This window comes from Syzygium oleosum, unplaced genomic scaffold, assembly GCF_021117445.2.
Source record: "Syzygium oleosum isolate NSW1041296 unplaced genomic scaffold, Sole_v2.1 Sole_v2.48, whole genome shotgun sequence".
In the NCBI taxonomy this organism is placed as follows: Eukaryota; Viridiplantae; Streptophyta; class Magnoliopsida; order Myrtales; family Myrtaceae; genus Syzygium; species Syzygium oleosum.
The window spans coordinates 312,234-332,802 of record NW_026607532.1 but is presented as its reverse complement, the minus strand read 5'-3'; the positions used below and the strand labels follow the sequence as shown (position 1 = coordinate 332,802).

Below are 20,569 nucleotides of genomic sequence, written 5' to 3'. Positions count from 1 at the left end.
GCATCCTACCCACATTGGTGATGGATAATGTAATATGGATAGGATGAGTTATGATTTACCACGAAGGGGTCAGGATTTTTTATTTACCGTAATATATGTGTTTCAATGAGTGTACTACTTTTTGAGTATCGAGTTTGTATCTGTGATCAAGAAAACCAGATTCCGAGTGTAAGTGCAAGGGGACGGAGTTATCGAAATAACTTGCATATTTTGTCTGACCCTTTTTTATCCTTTTGTGGTTGCATGATAGGGTTAGATGTTCATTCTTAACATATGCCATCGTAAATTCATTTGTGGACAGAGCAGGACTTCGCTTGCATTCATATTAAGTTGGCTCGGTTAGATGCTTCTTGACTGACGAAAGTCAATCATACTCGCATCCCGTGGGCTTCGAAGGAAGACACCAATTTGCTTACACCTTCCATTGATTCCATCTTTTTTTTTTATTTCCAGAAAGTTAACTTTTTAAAATTTAAAAAGTCAGGGCGAGAAACATAAAGAAGGTTTTAAACAAGGTCTAGGATCAGCTGTGTCAGATAATTTGTTTCGAGATAAGAGTCCACAAAACGGATCAGCAACAAGTAGATTAAAATATGTGGTAATTATAATATGAAACGACGAAGAGCAAAAAACAAAAGGACGGGATGCAAATGCTAACAGAATAATTCATTCAAAATAAAATGGGAAATGCAAAGAAAGGTCGAATGCCAGAATCAAATACGAATCTCCCACATCAAGTTCAGTTTTCACACTTGATTCAAGTGCACAATTATATCACATTATATCATTCTATTATATGAATTTATCATCAAATAATACAAGCTAACTACCAAATCCAACACAAGAACTGTCGGGTTATTAATAATAGAAAAGCTATGCAAACCTTGAAGGGGAGTGGATGCTATATCACAAAATGAAATCCGCATCTTCCGTAACGGTTTGGCCTTGATGCTTCATCAAACAAGTGCAAACGAACAGGCTCGTTGGACCCCATAGTAATCCGTGAACGATCAGAGATACCACTTCATGTCCAAGGCTCCCCGCATAGTTAAACAAGATCTCTTATATTTGCACATATGAAAACTGAAAATTACCGGATAAAATAAGGTGCTTCGAATAACTTTACATGATGAACTCGTGAACCCATGGAAGAATTTCAAAAGACAGAGTAGAAACAAAAACAACGAGTTGCAAATGCTAACAAAATAAATGGGATGGCATTCGTCAAAGCACCATCACTTCTAATAGGAAAGAACATTTTATCCAAAATAAAATGAGAAATGAAAAAAAGACTAAACTAATATTTTTGTTAGTTTTCTAGAACCAAGATTATTTCCATTTCCACTTGAATGCCTGAACAATCTCCACATCAAGTTCAGTTTCCTAAAAGTTCCAAAAAAACAAACAAATGAAAACCTTATGTATATCACGATACTAAAATATTTCCATTCTAATGCCGGAACCAAATATGAATCTCAACATCAAGTTCACTTTCCTTAATGCTCCAAAAAACAAACGAATGAAACCCTCACATAAATTACGATACTAAAACCAAAGAAGGCAGCTACAGGTGCAGAACATCATCCGGAGGACTCAAGATAGAATGGTCGTCGAAGAGGAAAAGAAACGGACCGTACTAGAAACTCATTAGGTGCAAAGCCGGCATCCTTCGGAGCGACAATCTACCTTAAGCATTGTCTCCACCACCTATATCCCAACATCAAGAAGGATTATATCTCCACATAAGTATGCCGTCCGGATCCTTTCGCCCACAAGGGCAATAGTTGTTACAACATTGCTATTTGACTCGGATTTGTGGTCATGGGCTTTCCCTAAGATGCAAAAATCGAGTTAATGATACGTCTGATGGAAAAGTTATGGCCCATCAAAATTTGGTCAAATTTGTCTGAAAAAACAAGAATATGATGATTTTTCAAAATTTTCCCCAATTTGATGAATTGAAAATATTGAGTCACAGGATTTCCGTAGATGCAAATATCAAGTTAATGGGATGTTACACGAAAAATTTATGTCCGATCAAGATTTTTAAAAAAATTTCCCAATTTGATGAATTCAAAATATCGAGTAACATGCTTTTCGTAGGTGAGAAAATCCATCAACGAAAAGTCGGACGAAAAACTTATGCCCGATCAAAGTTTGACTAAATTTGTGTAAAAGACACAACAAGACAGTCATGGCCATAATACAATATGGCTAAGTAGGTTGATAAAGCAAAGACGAGACAACTTTTCAAAAAACAGTTTCAATGACAAACTTAGAGTATGATAATTATATGAGTGGACGTGTGAGAGACTAAGTGAGTAGGATAAAACTCTCAGGATAGAATTTACCAATAAAAAAGTGCAAATAATGAATATAACCATCGGTTTTGAAGGGAAAATAGGGTTTCCAATTTCATCGTTGCACATTCCAAGATTTACCACATTCTTGTCATGGTATCATTCCCCACCATATCAGCTATTTCGACCCTTTGCAGCGAACCCCTCTTCCCCTCAGCAGAACTTTAAAGATCTTGATCTGCTCCACAATGTGGAGGATGAGGACATGGTCTAGCGTAATGGACTTCACAATCTCATTTGGAGCATCTTCAGCTACGGTTCTTCGGACTTGCTAGTATTTCTTATTTCTTCTCTTCCAGGCTAAAAAGCGAAAAAAAAGAAAAAGGAATAGGGTTGTTTTGTACCATGCCTGGTCCATTCTCTAGCATGACAAGTTAATAGGAATGAAGTGAGGACGCCGGGCACATCATAAGAGTCGTAATAATTAAAAGATCGCGAATAATAACAGGCCATAATAATTAACTAGAATGAGATTGAGGTAAAAGAAAAAGGAAAAAGGCAGTAGTACCTCTAGAGTTCCAATGAACCAGTTGTGAATTTGGTTGCAGATAGCACCGGTAGCATTACGTATAAATGGAGCTCTTGCGTGTTTTCTACCTATATCATTCCACATTATATCATCCTATTATATGAATTTATCATCAAATAATACATATAACTACAAGTCCAAGACAAGAAGTGTCAGCTTATTAGTAACAGAGAAACTACTCAAACCTTAAAAGGACGTATCAGCCTTAGATGCTTCATCAAATAAGTGCACAAATTTGTGTAAAAAACACAAATTATGATTTTTTAATTTTTTCCAATTGATGAATTGAAAACATTGGGTCATGGGCTTTCCGTAGATGCAAATATCGAGTCAACACCACGTTCTCGGATATTCTCAAAGAATTCTCCCTCAATCTCCCTCAACCTTCAGCAAGTAAAGATTTTTAATACCATAATACTAATTAAATCTGTCAATAATCAACTCAAAGACAGTTTGTCTCACCACCGATCATTGTCAATGATGGTCCACACAAAATTATTGAGCACAATACTAACATGGGTTACATCAGCATTTTGGATCGAGAAGTGGATTCCCCACATGATCACATTTCTCACACGAGAAACCGCAATATGTAACTTGTCAGTAGTGAGACCAATGCGATCCAGTCTAGAATCAATACTCGATGCTGGCGGGGTGACAAACAATCAAAACCTGCAAAATAAAAACTTATGCTCTAGAAAATACAAGTGCACACTAAAAGTGAAAATTTTTTCAAATCACAGTGTATTAATATTTCAGCCTACATTGCAGCTGTAACATACACTTGTTTTTAATATCATTCTACCATAATTTCCATGCTCAAAGATGAAAACTAAGATATCATCAATCAACAATCATCTCGGACTTTGACATATCCGTTTACCAATTAGTCAACCAAATTTTAGTGCAGAGGAAATTAAAAGATTTCAAGAAAAAAGGACTTTAACTAATTTGCAGGTTAACATGCAAAATTATATCCGTTTACCAATTAGCCAGCCAAATTATCGTGCAAAGGAAATAATAAAATCTCAAAAAAGAAAAATCATTTTCACCATTTGCAGATTAAGTCATTCATGGAAATGGGAAGGAAAACAAACCAAGATACCAAATCAAATACATATTTTAGAAACTCTGGCAGTTAGCAATTCCGGTCCTATTTTAGAATTACCCTATTTAAGTGAAAGTAAAACATGAGGTTCAATTCAGTAGCACGCTAGAAGGACACGATCCTTGTAATCTACATCTCCATGCATCTAGGCCTCTAGCTCATCCCAAAAAATAAGTTACTCCTGACAAATCCCAGAATTTCAATTCTCGAAAAGTTTCATGCGAAGTGTAAAATCCAACGGGGACATTCCCAATTCTTTGGACACCCGACTAGCTTATCATATATGATTTCTCCTATAAGACACGTACCAATTATCGGATATGTGTACTGTGAGGGATCACAAGAAATACGTAAACGTAGTGATTCAAGTCTAAGTCTTAAGTAACGACGAGGGACATCGGTCTTCACATCCACAAGCATAAAAACGATGCAATTTAAAAACAAGAACATTGGGGGAACTTCAACATATGTGGGGCAGGTAAGTCCTTAATGGGAAGAACATTAGTATTATTGAAAATGACATTCCAAACCAACTTTTATTCCTTCCAATGTGAGTAAAATGATCCAGTAACGAATCAAGAGAATTAAGGTTATGTTTGGTCGTCTAAATTTTTAGTCAAAATAGGATAGGACATGATAAAATAAACCAGGGATTTGCTATATCCTATTCATTGTTTGGTGAATCGCAATATTAGAGTTAGGTATTTTCATATTCTATCATATCCATTGTTTTGTAGGAAAGTATAAATGAATTAGAAAATGCATAAACGAATATGGTAAAAATCTCTCGTGATTCACTGCTAAGAAAATATAACTGCACAAATGAAGACAGTCTCCGGCAATCAATTTGTGATTATTGTACTATCTAAATCTTCAAGAGTAAAGGACCTCATTGCAATATTTCAAAACAACATGTTCATCCATGACAAAAGAATGTAAAAGGGTTACAATGACATCAACGATATAGATAAGCTAACAAATGCCAAATCTAGTAAAAGAGAACATGATTATTTACCTTTGTGATTCCGAAAAGGATATTGCTTGGACTCTCTCACAACTTTCGTGAAGTTTCAACGTGAACCAGAAATTCACAGAGAAAGAGTCTCTCTCATTTTTTTAGTGGAGCTTCCATGTAAACCAAAGAGCTTTCAAAGAGTTGTGAAATTTCAACTTGAGCCTGAGCTACAAAGGAGATAGAAGGAGAGAGTAGGGTTTTTTTTAGAAATCTTCTTGCCACTTATTCTTCGAGAAATAGAAAGATCATTTGTTTGAATTTGTTCAATTAAAATCTGGATTTTTCTATTTTATTTTTAGTTACTTATTCTTTTCTTATTTTTCCCTCTCTTTTTATTTCTTTTTTAATTTCCTTCCATCATTCCTTAATTAAAATTTTGTTAAATAACAAACTATACTAATATGCCTTAAATATGTAATAAATATAAATATTAATACATATATAATATATATAATATAACAGAAAGAAATACAAATATATAAATGAAAATAGGAATAAATAAAAATGAAAATTATTTTTATTTTGATTTTTTTAAAATTAGAATTTAAATAATACGTGTACTTAATTATTATTCTAGTGATATTAACTTAAGAAATTTGTTATTAGAGAAAAATCACTTTTATATCATGGACATAATAAATCCTATTTACCTTTCCCACCCCACACATTGGATTTTTTAATTCTCGTTATATCCCTCTTATCTCCGGTTTTATCGTGTCTTGAATAGGAACTAAGTACATGATCGGATGAAAGAATTCATCTGAACTTTTTTCCTGACTAATATTTATCGTGGCTACTAAACATAATCTAAAAAAATCTATCGGTATATCTAGAGGTGTCAAAATGGGTCTTAAACCCATATATGACCCATTTTAAAATAAATGGGTCATAAATGGGTCACTTTAATTTTAAAGAGTCAACCTTAAATGTGTTTTAAATTTTAAAGCTTAAAGATAAATGGGTCTAAATGGGTTGAGTTTGGAACCCATGTCCAACCCACCCACTAGACCCATCCACACACTCTCTCCCTCTTTACAAAAATGTTTAAAAAAAATCGAAATTTAATTATTTTTTTCTCTTTTTCTTTTTTTTTTCTTTTTTCTTTTCTCTTCTTTCTTTTTCTTTTTTTTTTTATTCGGCTGGTGGTCGGCCACGGTGACCGGCCACCGGGGCAGGACGACCTCGCCGGAGGCCGGCGAAGCTCGAGCTCGCCGGCCTCGGACGAGGCTCGAGCCTCGAGCTCGCCCGATTCCGGCGACCTCGAGGCTCGCCCGATCCCGGCGAGGCTCCAGCCTCGTCGACCTGTGGCGAGGCTCCAGCCTCGCCGATCTGGCGAGGCTAGCCTCGCCCGAGGCTGGCGAGCTCGAGTCTCGCCAGATCCGGCGAGGTCGAGCTCGCCTGAGGCCATCAAGCTCGAGCCTCGCCAAATCGGCGAGGCTGGAGCCTTGCCTGAGGCTGGCGAGGCCTCGGCCTCGCCAGATCGGCGAGAACGAGCTTCGCCGGCCTCCGGCGAGCTCATCCTCGCTTGTGGTCGGTCGCCGGCCACAGCGGCCGGCGATCGGCCAAAAATAAAGGAAAAAGAAAAAAATAAAAATAAAAAGAAAAAATAATTAAAAATTCGATTTAAAAAATAAAAAAATATTAATTTTTTTTATTTTCTTGGATAATGACTTTATGGAAAATATTTTTTAGAAATGTCGCATTTTTCGTAAAAAAAAACATAACCTCAATTTTAAAAAAAATTATAAAATTTTTTCACTAGCTTTGTATTGCATAAAATATTTTAGCAGTATAATTTTAAAAAAAAATCATAAGAAATAAGTATTCCTAGATTAGGTTAAATATAAAAGTGTTTTAGCAATATGGGTCGGGTCGAGTATGGGTCGGGTATGGGTCGAGATATTTACACTATGAATAAATTGATCATAAACGGGTTAATGGGTCAATTTGGGTCGGACCATTTATGACCCGACCCACCCGTTTAACAGGTCTAGGTATATCTAATCAATGACATGTATACTTTGTAATCCTTGAGTCCTCAAAACACGGGGCACCAATCTGAATCGCAGCGGTAATGGAAGTACTTTCCTCTACCACCTGTTTGATACAAATCCTCTCATTAGACCAGAACCCAGATGCATGTCCAGCAAGATTATTAAAGCGAAAAAGAGCAAAAATTACCAATTGGTGAAAATTGATAGACAAAATGGTACCAAAAAGGTGATGGAAAAATTTCAAAGTTCCATTACGAGGCAAAACTTTGTGTGCTGGCCTTCAAGAGATTGCTTAATCTTCGTTCCATGGAGAATAAGCCTCTGACGGGAGCTTGACGTGGACACGACTTCTCCATATAATGCCAAGATAATGTACCCCAGAGAGCCAAATTTCATTGGCTTTTAGACCTAACATTCCACTAATCACGCTCTAAATAAAATAACTTGCAGGCATAATTCAAGCTTCAAAGCTTTATATCAAACCATTGTCACACGTAATTTGCTTGTGAAAGTGATGAAACGATGCCAAACTATGGCCCTAATGGACTCGAACATCAGCAGCATTATGTCTCTCCTTTTGCTCTCCTCACTAACTATTAATGCTTGGAGGCCTTTGAACACACAGAGTCTGTGGTTTCTGACGCTGTGGATTCCAATCATATAATGTAGTTTAAACTTGGAGCTCGAACGTGCTGCTGGAGGCTGATCGCTTGCTGTGATCCCGAAGTGCTCCACTAACTGATCGTAACCTAAAATGGTATGTGACCACGGTTTAGTGATTGCAACGCTTCCTTTCTCTAGTAGCCATAAAGAAATCTGAGACATGAAAAGGACAAAAGCGGGAAAAGTGTCAAAAAAGTCCTAAACCTTTGACATTGGTGCCAGTTAAGTCCTAAACCTTTTGCATTGATGCCAATTCAGTCATAAACCTTTTGTCTTTGTGCCAATTCAGTCATTCCAGTCAATTTTGGCCAGATTTTGCTGACGTGATCGTGGACAACTTTAATAATATTTTAATATTTTTATTTCTTTTTTTCTTTTTTCCCTCCCTCCTTTCTCTAGCCGGTCACCGGATTGGCAACTGGTCAGAGGCTAGAGGCCGGCGAGGCTGGACCTCGCCCGATCTGGTGAGGTTGTGCCTCGCCGGCAGCTGGGTGGCTCAACCTCGCCAAATCCGGCGAGGTTGGGACTCGCGCAGCCGCTAGCGAGGCTCGAGCCCTCGCTAGAGGCCTTTGACCTTGCGGCCTCCGACGAGGGCTCGAGCCTCGCCTAGCCATGGTGAGGCTCGCCCTCACTGGGCGAGGTCCAACCTCGCCGGCCCCTGGCCTCTGGTCGGTCGCCGGTCCGGCAACCGGCTAGAGGAAGGAGGGAGGGGACGGGAAAAAAGAAAAGAAAAGAAAATAAATAAATAAATAATTCAAAAAAATATTAAAATATTATTTAAGTTGTCCATGTCAGCGCCGGTGACCGACCAGCGTCCACGTCAGCAAAATCCGGCCAAATTTGGAAGAGAGTCTGTGGTTTCTGACGCTGTGGATTCCAATCATATAATGTAGTTAAACTCAGAGCTCGAACGTGCTGCTGGAGGATGTTCGCTTGCTGTGATCCCAAAGTGCTCCACTAACTGATCGTAACCTAAGGGCGCGTTTGGTAACGCTTTTGTTTCTCTACTTTTCTGTTCTTCTGTTCCCTGGAACAAAAAAAGAACAGAAATTCGTTTGGGAACGCATTTTATTTTTCTATTTCCTGGAATAAAAAAGTGGCCAAGAAATAGATTTGAAGCAGAAATAAGAAGTAGAAAAAATCTACTTCTTTGTTCCTAGAAATAGAAATAGAATTAGAAAGGTTCGGTCCTCAAGCCGCGACCTCAGCTCCTCCTCCATCCTCCATCGTCTGCAAACCGTCTCAAAGCACCGATCCGGTCCATTCTCGGCGGAAATAATAAAAAAATTAAAAATAAATAATTAAATTAAAAAAATAAAAAATTCATAAAATTCATAAAAATCAGAAAAATTCTCAGAAAATCCATAAAAATCAGAAAACTCAGAAAACCCATAAAAATTTGCAAAATTCCGAAATTGAAAAAATTTAAAAAAATTCACAAAAAGCTTTCTGGAAAATAAAAAGAGACAAATTTCGTGAAAGTAAAAAGTTTTAATAAACTTTTCCCCAAAAAAAATAAAAAATAAAAAATTCACATAATGGCTTAGAATAAATTAAAAAATTCTGAAAATTCATAAAAATTAGAAAAATTTCAGAAAAATCCCATAAAAATTAGAAAATTAAAAAATTCCCAAAATTCATATAAATCAGAAAAATTCTCAGAAAATCCATAAAAATCAGAAAAACTCAGAAAACCCTTAAATATTTGCAAAATTCCGAAATTGAAAAAATTAAAAAAATTTCATAAAAATTTTTCGGAAAAATAAAAAGAAACAGATTTAGGGAAAGTAAAAAATTTTAATAAATTTTACCCCAAAAAAATATAAAAGAATTCACATAATGGCTTAGAATACCTGTGGCCACCCACTTTGAGTGAAATTTAAATTTTTGAGGTGCCCAAATGGTATTTTTGAATATTCCTTAGTTTAGGGATTAAAAGGAGTTTTAAACCCCTAAAAAGGATTAGACAAACCAATAAATCATGCTTATTGATTTTTTTCACTTATAACTTATACTTATAGTTAAATAAAAGATATAGATTTCAATGCAAAAAATTGGGAATAGAAATTTTGTGCAGTTACCAAACGCATTTCTGTTCTTTTTCTATTCCAGGAATAGAAATTTTGTGCAGTTACCAAACATATTTCTGTTCTAGAAATAGAAATTTTGTGCAGTTACCAAACGCATTATTTTGCTCAGAAACTCTTCCAGGGAATAGAAATAGAAAAAACTATTTCTGAAAAGAAATTGTTCCCAGAAATAGAAACGTTACCGTACGTACCCTAAAATGGTATGTGACCACGGTTTAGTGATTGCAACACTTCATTTCTCTAGTAGCCATAAAGAAATCTAAGACATGAAAAGGACAAAAGCCATTAATGGCAAATAAAGATTGCCCATCTAGGTTCTTTCACAGTACCTAAAAATAGGAGAAAACTGTCAAAAAGTTCTATACATTTTGCATTATGCTAATTTTACCTTAAAACTTTTGATCTATAGTCAATTCAGTCATTTTAACTAATTCTGGCTGGATATTTCTGACGTAGACGCCGGTCATCCTACATGACACGGCCGGCACTGACATGAATAACTTTTAATAATATTTAAATATTTTTTGGATTTTATTTTTTATTTTTCCTTTTTTTTCTTTTCCTTCTTTCTTCCTCTAGCCAATTGCCGAACCTTGGCGATCGGCCAGAGGCGAGGGCTCGAGCCTCACCAGAGGCCGGTGAATCTCCTCTGGTCGGGTGCCAGACCTCGGCAACGGACTAGAGGAAGAAGGAAGGGAAGAAAAAAAAGAAATAAATAAAAAAAATTAAAAATTCGAAAAAAATATTAAAATAATATTAAAAGTTATTCACGTTAGCGTTGACCGGCTTACGTCAGTAATATCTAGCAAAAATTAGCCAAAATGACTGAATTAGCTCTAGATCAAAAGATTTATGACTAAATTGATATTATTAAAAGGTTTATAACTAAATTAAAATCAAACACAAGAGGTTTGTGACTCTTTCAAAAAGTGAGTAAGCACACAGATGTGCAAATGCATCAATTTAGACAGATGTCATTTTGAGAGCGACCGTTCTTAACGGGGCTTGTATTTGTCTTGTTATGGTCTTTTCTTGGGACGTGGAAATGCATAGTAATTTGTACTTTATGACGAGAATTGCTTAAATTATACTTTATGGTTAGTGTAAGATTTAGATAAAGTGTGGATGCTCATGGTAAAAAGGCCTCGTTTGGTAATTATAATGCAAAAAACAAAAGGACGGGATGCAAATGCTAACAGAATAATGCAAAAAAAGGTTGAATGCCAGAATCAAATACGAATCTCTCACATCAAGTTCAGTTTTCACACTTGATTCAAGTGCCCAATTATATCACATTATATCATTCTATTATATGAATTTATCATCAAATAATACAAGCTAACTACCAAATCCAACACAAGAACTGTCGGGTTATTAATAATAGAAAAGCTATGCAAACCTTGAAGGGGAGTGGATGCTATATCACAAAATGAAATCCGCATCTTCCATAACGGTTTGGCCTTGATGCTTCATCAAACAAGTGCAGCTCGCTGACCCTACAGTAATCCATGAACGATCAGAGATACCACTTCACGTCTAAGGCTCCCCGCATGGTTTAACAAGATCTCTTATATTTGCACATCTGAAAACTGAAAATTACCGGATAAAATAAGGTGCTGCGAATAACTTTACATAATGAACTCGTGAACCCATGGAAGAATTTCAAAAGACAGTAGAAACAAAGACAACGAGTTGCAAATGCTAACAAAATAAATGGGATGGCATTCGTCAAAACAATCACTTCTAATAGGAAAGAACAATTTATCCAAAATAAAACGAGAAATGAAAAAAAAAAGACTAAACTAATATTTTTGTTAGTTTTCTAAGGGTGCGTATGGTAACGTTTCTATTTCTGAGAATAATTTCTTTTCAGAAATAGTTTTTTCTATTTCTATTTCCTGTAAGAGTTTTTGAGCAAAATAATGCGTTTGGTAACTGCACAAAATTTCTATTTCTAGAATAAAAATGTGTTTGGTAACTGCACAAAATTTCTATTCCTGGAATAGAAAAAGAATAGAAATGCATTTGGTAACTGCACAAAATTTCTATTCCCAATTTTTTGCATTCAAATCTATATCTTTTATTTAACTATAAGTACAAGTTATAAGTGAAAAAAATCAATAAGCATGATTTATTGGTTTGTCTAATCCTTTTAGGGGTTTAAAACCCTTTTAATCCCTAAACTAAGGAATCTTCAAAAATACCACTTGGACACCTCAAAATTTAAATTTCACTTTCAAAGTGGGTGGCCAGAGTATTCTAAGCCATTATGTGAATTTTTATATATATTTTTGGAGTAAAATTTATTAAAATTTTTTACTTTCCCTAAATGTTTCTTTTTTATTTTTCCGAAATTTTTTATGAAATTGTTTTAATTTTTCAATTTCGAATTTTGCAAATATTTAAGGGTTTTCTGAGTTTTCTGATTTTGATGGATTTTCTGAGAATTTTTCTGATTTATATGAATTTTGGGAATTTTTTAATTTTCTAATTTTTATGGGATTTTTCTGAAATTTTTCTAATTTTTATGAATTTTCTGAATTTTTTAATTTATTCTAAGCCATTATGTGAATTTTTATTTTTGATTTTTTGGGGAAAAGTTTATTAAAACTTTTTACTTTCCCAAATTGTCTCTTTTTATTTTCGAAGCTTTTTATGAATTTTTTTTTAATTTTTTCAATTTCGAATTTTGCAAATTTTTATGGGTTTTCTAAGTTTTTTTTATTTTTATGGATTTTCTGAGAATTTTTCTGATTTTTATGAATTTTTGGAATTTTTTAATTTTTTATAATTTAATTAATTTAATTAAATTTTTTTTAATTTTTTTATTATTTCCACCGAGAATGGACCGGACCGGTGCTTTGAGACGGTTTGCGGACAACGGAGGATGGAGGAGGAGCGAGGTCGTGGCTTGAGGACCGGACCTTTCTATTTCTATTTTTATTTCTAGGAACAAAGAAGTAGATTTTTCTACTTCTTATTTGTGCTTTCCAAATCTATTTCTTGGCCACTTTTCTATTCCGGAATAGAAAAATAAAATGCGTTACCAAACGGTTTATTTTTTTTTTGTTCCAGGAACGGAAGAACAGAAAAATAGAGAAAGTAGCGTTCTACCAAACGCGCCCTAAAACCAAGATTATTTCTGTTTCACTCGAATGCCAGAACCAATCTCCACATCAAGTTCAGTTTCCTAAATGTTCCAAAAAAACAAACAAATGAAAACCTCATGTTGATCACGATACTTAAACATTTCCATTCTAATGCCAGAACCAAAAATGAATCTACACATTAAGTTCAGCACTAGAAACTCATTAGGTAAAAAGCCAGCATCCTTTGGAGCGGCAATCTGCCTTAAGCATTGTCTCTACCACCAATATCCCAACATCAAGAAGGGTTAAATCTCCTATGCTGTCCGGATCCTTACGCCCACAAGGGCAACAGTTGTTCCAACATTGCTATTTGATTCGGATTTGTGGTCATGGGCTTTCCCTAAGACGCAAAAATCGAGTTAATGATACGTCCGATGGAAAGTTATGGCTCATCAAAGTTTGGTCAAATTTGTCTAAAAAAACAAGAATATGATGATTTTTCAAAAATTTTCCCAATTTGATGAATTGAAAATATTGAGTCACAGGATTTCTGTAGATGCAAATATAAAGTTAATGAAATGTCACACGGAAAACTTATGTCTGATCAAGATTTTTAAATTTTTTTCCCAATTTGATGAATTCAAAATATCGAGTTACATGCTTTTTGTAGGTGACAAAATCCAACAACGAAAAGTCGGATGAAAAACTTATGCCCAATCAAAGTTTGACTAAATTTGTGTAAAAGACACAACAAGACAGTCATGGCCATAATACAATACGCCTAAGTAGGTTGATAAAGCAAAGACGAGACAAGTTTTCAAATATTTGAGCGGACGTGTGATATGGTAAGTGAGTAGGATAAAAATTTCAGGATAGAATTTACCAATAGAAGAGTGCAAATAATGAATATAACCATCGGTTTTGAAGGGAAAATAGGGTTTCGAATTTCATCGTTGCACATTCCAAGATTGACCACATTCTTGTCATGGTATGATAGCCCACCATATCAGCTATTTCCGGCCTTCGCAGCGAACCCCGCTTCCCCTCAGCAAAGCTTTAAAGATTTTGGTCCGCTCCACAATGTGGAGGATGAGGACATGGTCCAGCGTAATGGACTTCACAATCTCATTTGGAGCATCTTCAGCTACGGTTCTCCGGACTTGGTAGTATTTCTTCTCTTCCGGGCTAAAAAGCGAAAAGAAGGAATAGGGTTTTTTTGTACCGGTCCATTCTCTAGCATGACAAGTTAATGGGAATGAAGTGAGGACCCTGGGCACATCATAAGAGCCATAGTCTGAAAAAAAGTTTAAAGATTGCGAATAAAAACAGGCCGTAATAATTAACCAAAACAGGATTGAGGTAAAAGAAAAAGGCAAAAGGCAGCAGTACCTCTAGAGTTCCAAAGAACCAGTTGTGAATTTGGTTGCAGATAGCACTGCTAGCATTACGTGTAAATGGCGCTCTTGCATGTTTTCTACCTATATCATTCCACATCACATCATCCTATTATATGAATTTATCATCAAATAATACATATAACTACAAGTCCAAGACAAGAAGTGTCAGCTTATTAGTAACAGAGAAACTACTCAAACCTTAAAAGGATGTTTCGGCCTTAGATGCTTCATCAAATAAGTACAAAAATTGTGTAAAAAACACAAAATATGATTTTTAAATTTTTTCAAATTGATGAATTGAAAACATTGGGTCACGAGCTTTTCGTAGATGCAAATATCGAGTCAATACCACGTTCTCAGATATTCTCAACTCAACCTTCAGCAAGTAAAGATTTTTAATACCATAATACTAATTAAATCTGTCAACAATCAACTCAAAAGACAGTTTGTCTCACCACCAATCATTGTCAATGAGGGTCCACACAATATTATTGAGCACAATACTAGCATGGGTTACATTAGCATTTTGGATCGCCGAGGAGTGCGGGGCGTGACACATTTCTCACACGAGAAACCGCAGTATGCAACTTGTCAGCAGTGAGACCAATGCGATCCAGTCTAGAATCAATACCTGATGCTGGCAGTAGGGGTGTGCAAAAGAACCGGGACCCGCCCGGACCGCTCGGAACCGCCCGAAACCGGACCGGAACCGGTGGTTCCCAAGGGAACTGGTCCGGTTCCCAATTCCGATTTTTTGGAACCGGTACTGTTTGGGCCGGTTCCCGGTGTGGAACCGTCCACCCGCCCACCCGGACCGGATCGGTAATATAATAATAATATATTTTATTTTTTTACTTTTTAATTAAAAAAATCTAACCAAAAAAAATTAAAAAAAAGAAGAAAATTTGTTATCATGTCTGAAGCTCTTGTGTAGTTGGGATACCTTGGTCATTTTTCCCAATAATTAATGGGTATCCACTTGATTTATGGATGATGTGGTTAATATAATCGATCATAATGTAGGAATTGTATGAAAAGTTATGTTCTTTTCCTTTTGTTCTGTTGATCCGATGTTGGTCCACAGATTTTTTTTTTTATTTGTCTAGGAAAACTTGTTGAGACCAGTTCCATGGATCCGCCCAAGAACCAGACCGGACCGGCAGTCCGGTTCTCGGGCGGGTCTATGGAACCGACGGGCGGTTCTCGGTTCCAATTTTTGGAACCGGTCCTGTAGCGGGCGATCCACGGTTCCGGGGTGGGAACCGCCCACCCGGACCATGCACACCCCTAGCTGGCGGGGTGACAAACAATCAAAACCTGCAAAAAAAACTTATGCTCTAGAAAATACAAGTGCACACTAAAAGAGAAAAAATTCTCATATTATAGTGTATCAATATTTCAGCCTACATTGCAGCTATGACATACACTTGTTTTTAATATCATTCTACCATAATTTCCATGTTCAAAGATGAAAACTAAGATATCATCAATCAACAATCATCTCGGACATGCTGTATCCGTTTACCAAGCAGAGGAAATTAAAAGATTTCAAGAAAAAAGGACTTTAACTAATTTGCAGATTAACATGCAAAATTATGTCCATTTACCAATTAGCCAGCCAAATTATCGTGCAAAGGAAATAAAAAAATCTCAAAAAAGAAAAATCATTTCACCATTTGCAGATTAAGTCATTCATGGAAATGGGAAGGAAAACAAACCAAGATACCAAATCAAATACATATTTTAGAAACTCTGGCAGTTGTTCAATTCACTAGCATGCTAGAAGGACACGATTCTTGAAAATCTACATCCCCATGCATCTAGGCATCTAGCTCATCCCAAAAAGTAAGTTATTCTTGACAAATCCCAGAATTTCAATTATCAAAAAGTTTCATGTGAAGTGTAAAATCCAATGGGACATTCCCAATTCTTTGGACACTCGACTAGCTTATCAGATATGATTTTTCCTATAAGACACGTACCAATTACCGGATATGTGTTCTGTGAGGGATCACGAGAAATACGTAAACGTAGTGATTCAAGTCTAAGTCCTAAGTAAGGACGAGGGATATCGGTCTTCACATCCACAAGCATAAAAATGATGCAATTTAAAAACAAGAACATTGGGGGAACTTCAACATATGTGAGGCGGGTAAGTCTTTAATGGGAAGAACATTAGTATTATTGAAAATGACATTCCAAACCAACTTTTATTCCTTCCAATGTGAGTGGAATGATCCAGTAACGAATCAAGAGAATTAAGCCTATGTTTGGTCGTCTAAATTTCTAATCAGAATAGGATAGGACATGATAAAATAAACCAGGGATTTTGCTATATCCTATCCATTGTTTGGTGAATAGCAATATTAGAGTTAGGTATTTTCATATTCTATCATGTCCACTGTTTCGTCGGAAACTGCACATCAGTATAAATGAATTAGAAAATGCATAAACAAATATAATAAAAATCTATCGTGATTCACTGCTAAAAAAATATGAATGCACAAATGAAGACAGCCTCCGGCAATCAATTTGTGATTATTGAACTATGACCTCATTGCAATATTTCAAAACCACATGTTCATCCATGACAAAAGAAAGCAAACAGAGTTACAATGCCATCAATGATATAGATCAGCTAACAAATGCCAAATCTAGTAAAAGAGAACATGACCATTTACCTTTGTGATTCCGAAAAGGATATTGCTTGGATTCTCTCACAGCTTTCGTGAAGTTTCAACGTGAGCCAGAAATTCACAGAGAAAGAGCTTTGACTCTCTCGTTTTTTAGTGGGGCTTCCACGTGAACCAAAGAGCTTTCAAAGAGTTGTGAAATTTCAACTTGAGCCTGAGCCACAAAGGAGATAGAAGGAGAGAGTGGTTTTTTTTTTAGAAATCTTCTTGCCACTTATTCTCCGAGAAATAGAAAGATCATTTGTTTGAATTTGTTCAATTAAAATCTAGATTTTTCTATTTTATTTTTATTTACTTATTCTTTTCTTATTTTTCCCTCTCATTTTCTTTCTTTTTTAATTTCCTTCCATCATTCCTTAATTAAAATTTTGTTAAATAACAAACAATACTAATATACCTTAAATATGTAATAAATATAAATATTAATACATATAATTAATATAATATAACAGAAAGAAATACAAATATATAAATGAAAATAGGAATAAATGAAAATGAAATTTATTGTTATTTTGATTATTTTAAAATTAGAATTTAAATAATATGTGTATTTAATTATTATTCTAGTGATATTAACTTAAGAAATTTGTTATTCGAGAAAAATCACTTTTATATCATGGACATAATAAATCCTATCTACCTTCATCCCACCCCATACATTGGATTTTTTTATCCGCGTTATATCCCTCCTATCTCCGGTTTTATCGTGTCTTGAACAAGAACTAAGTACATGATCGAATGAAGGAATTCATCTAAATTTTTATACCGACTAATTTTTATCATGGCTACTAAAAATAACCTAAAAGAATCCATCGGTATATCTAATCAATGACGTGAATACTTTGTAATCCTCAATAGCAGCGGCAATGGAAGTAAATCTTTGTTCCATGGAGGATAAGCCTCTGACGGGAGCTTGCTGTGGACACGACTTCTCCATATAATGCCAAGATAATGTACCCTAGAGAGCCAAATTTCATTGGCTTTTAGACCTAACATTCCACTAATGACGCTCTAAATAAAATAACTTGTGGGCATAATTCAAGCTTCAGAGCTTTATATCAAACCATTGGCACACGTAGTTTGCTTGTGAAAGTGGTGAAAAGATGCTAAACTATGGCCCTAATGGACTCGAACATCAGCAGCATTATGTCTCTCCTTTTGCTCTCCTCACCAACTATTAATGCTTGGAGGCCTTTGAATACAGAGAGTCTGTGGTTTCTGACGCTGTGTATTCCAATCATATAATGTAGTTAAACTCAGACCTCGAACGTGCTGCTGGAGGCTGTTCGCTTGCTGTGATCCCGAAGTGCTCCACTAACTGATCGTAGCCTAAAATGGTATGTGACCACGGTTTAGTGATTGCAACGCTTCCTTTCTCTAGTAGCCATAAAGAAATCTAAGACATGAAAAGGACAAAAGCCATTAATGGCAAATAAAGATTGCCCATGAAGGTTCTTTCGCAGTACCTAAAAATAGGGGAAAAGTGTCAAAAAGTTCTAAACATTTTGCATTATGCTAATTTTATCTTAAATCTTTTGACTTATAATTAATTAAATCCTTCTAACTAATTTTGGCTAGATATTTCTGACGTAGACGCTGGCTATCCTATGTGACATGGCCGGCGCTGACGTGAACAATTTTTAATAATATTTAAATATTTTTTCTAATTTATCTTTTATTTTTCCTTTTTTTTTCTTTCCCATCTTTCTTCCCCAAGCCAGTTGCCGGGCCTCGGCGATTGACCAAAGGCGAGGGCTCGAGCCTCACCAGAGGCTGGTGAATCGCCTATGGCCAGTCGCCAGACCTCGGCAACGGACTAGAGGAAGAAGGAAGGAAAGAAAAAAAAGAAAGAAATTTTAAAATTCGAAAAAATATTAAAATTTATTCATGTCAGCGTCGGCCTGCTTATGCCAGCAATATCAGGCAAAAATTAACCGAAAGGACTAAATTGACTATAAATCAAAAGATTTATGACTAAATTAGTATCATTAAAAAGTTTAGGACTAAATTGAAATCAATACAATAGGTTTTTGACTCTTTCAAAAAGTGATTAAGCACACAGATGTGCAAATGCATCGATTTAGACAGATGTCATTTTGAGAGCGACCGTTCTCAATGGGGGCTTGTATTTGTCTTGTTATGGTCTTTTTCTTGTGACGTGGAAATGCATAGTAATTTGTACTTTATGATGAGAATTGCTTAAATTATACTTTTATGGATAGTGTAAGATTTAGATAAAGTGTGGATGCTCATGGTAAAAAGGCCTCGATTGGTTCGTTCCGGAATCGGGTTCCTCAAGTTTTGGATTTTTGTTGTGTTTGGATATGAAACGAAATTCAGATGGAAACTCCTTCTTGAATCTGATTTCTTAAAAAAATGCGGAATTGGATTACCTGACAAAATCTACTATTAGGATTCCACGACCATCTAATATGAATTGGGGGTTGTTGTCGGCCGATGGATGGCGGCGAGGGCTCTTGTCGACGATGGTCAACAACATCACAGCAATTAGCTCGAAACTTCTTCATAGTCGGTGATTCACGTTCGTTCTCTCATTTCCTGAATCTGGGTGTCGCGGGAGAGGAGAAGATCAGAGATGGCAATAAAGAACACGTCTCAACACTCCAGCTCGGGCGATTAGGATGTGTCCTCATAGAAAATGCCCAACTTATCTTTAATCTTCGAAACAATTGAAAGGAACATTTGTCCATGGAATGTTACTACTTGGATTCCTTGCCAATGGAACCAAACAAGGCATAGTGAAACAAGAATGCAGAACATCCATCATCTACAACATGTACACCGTATTTATTTGGTCATATAGTTGGAATAAGACACCATCATCTATCGACATTGAAGATAACGCGTTTCTAATACGATATGCTTAGTACATATGGATGAGTCACAAGTGGCATACAAACATAAAATGGAAGGGATATTAGCGCTAGACATGTAATATTAGCGCTAAAGTATATTATTTAGAAACTAACATGGTTTTTTTTTGTATTGATATCAATTTATCGAGAATGTAGATCTTAGTGTTTCCAAATAGTCAACACATCGCAAAATGGAAGGGGTGTTTCGAAATCGCACAGATCAATGTAATGAAATTATGCAGTAGGTGGTATATCATCGGCCTAAGTGGGTAGAGAGTCATCAAACTTTGACTTTTTTATTATAAGATAAAGATAACCTATGTACTCTATTAAAACCAACAGCGGCCACAAACACGAACCCCTATCATAGCTACTAGACTCATCCGTATAAGCACACTGGCCTATGGGATTGGTTAACATGTTGAGTAGAGCCAAAACAAAATGTGATGTCTATCAATCACTTGCTAGGGTTTGTTTATCGGACAATAAGGGTGCCAGACGGGTGAGTCGAGTTGGGTAGAAAGTGATCCGATCCATTTAACTAGTTTTGATCCATATTCATGTTGTGCAAATCTAACTTAAACCTAACCCAACACATACTCGACTCGATCCATATTGCTAAAAGACTTTAATATTAAATTAAATTTTGAAAAACTTGTTTCTTATGAAATTTTAAAAATATACTAGTAAAGAGGTGTTAAGATGCAAATTAGGGAAGACGAAGACAAGGCTTGTGGCAGGTATGTCTATATTCG

General features: G+C 35.7%; 1 protein-coding gene across 1 annotated transcript in view; it reads left to right on the top strand.

The window, feature by feature from the left end:
• The first annotated feature begins 10,994 nt into the window (after nucleotides 1-10,994).
• The window catches only part of LOC115681400 (serine hydroxymethyltransferase 3, chloroplastic), a 32,379-nt gene continuing 22,804 nt past the window's right edge, over nucleotides 10,995-20,569 (top strand). The window contains exon 1 of the mRNA XM_056306822.1: nucleotides 10,995-11,004. The gene's annotated coding sequence lies outside the window, so the exon portion shown is untranslated. The remainder of the gene's footprint in view (nucleotides 11,005-20,569) is intronic.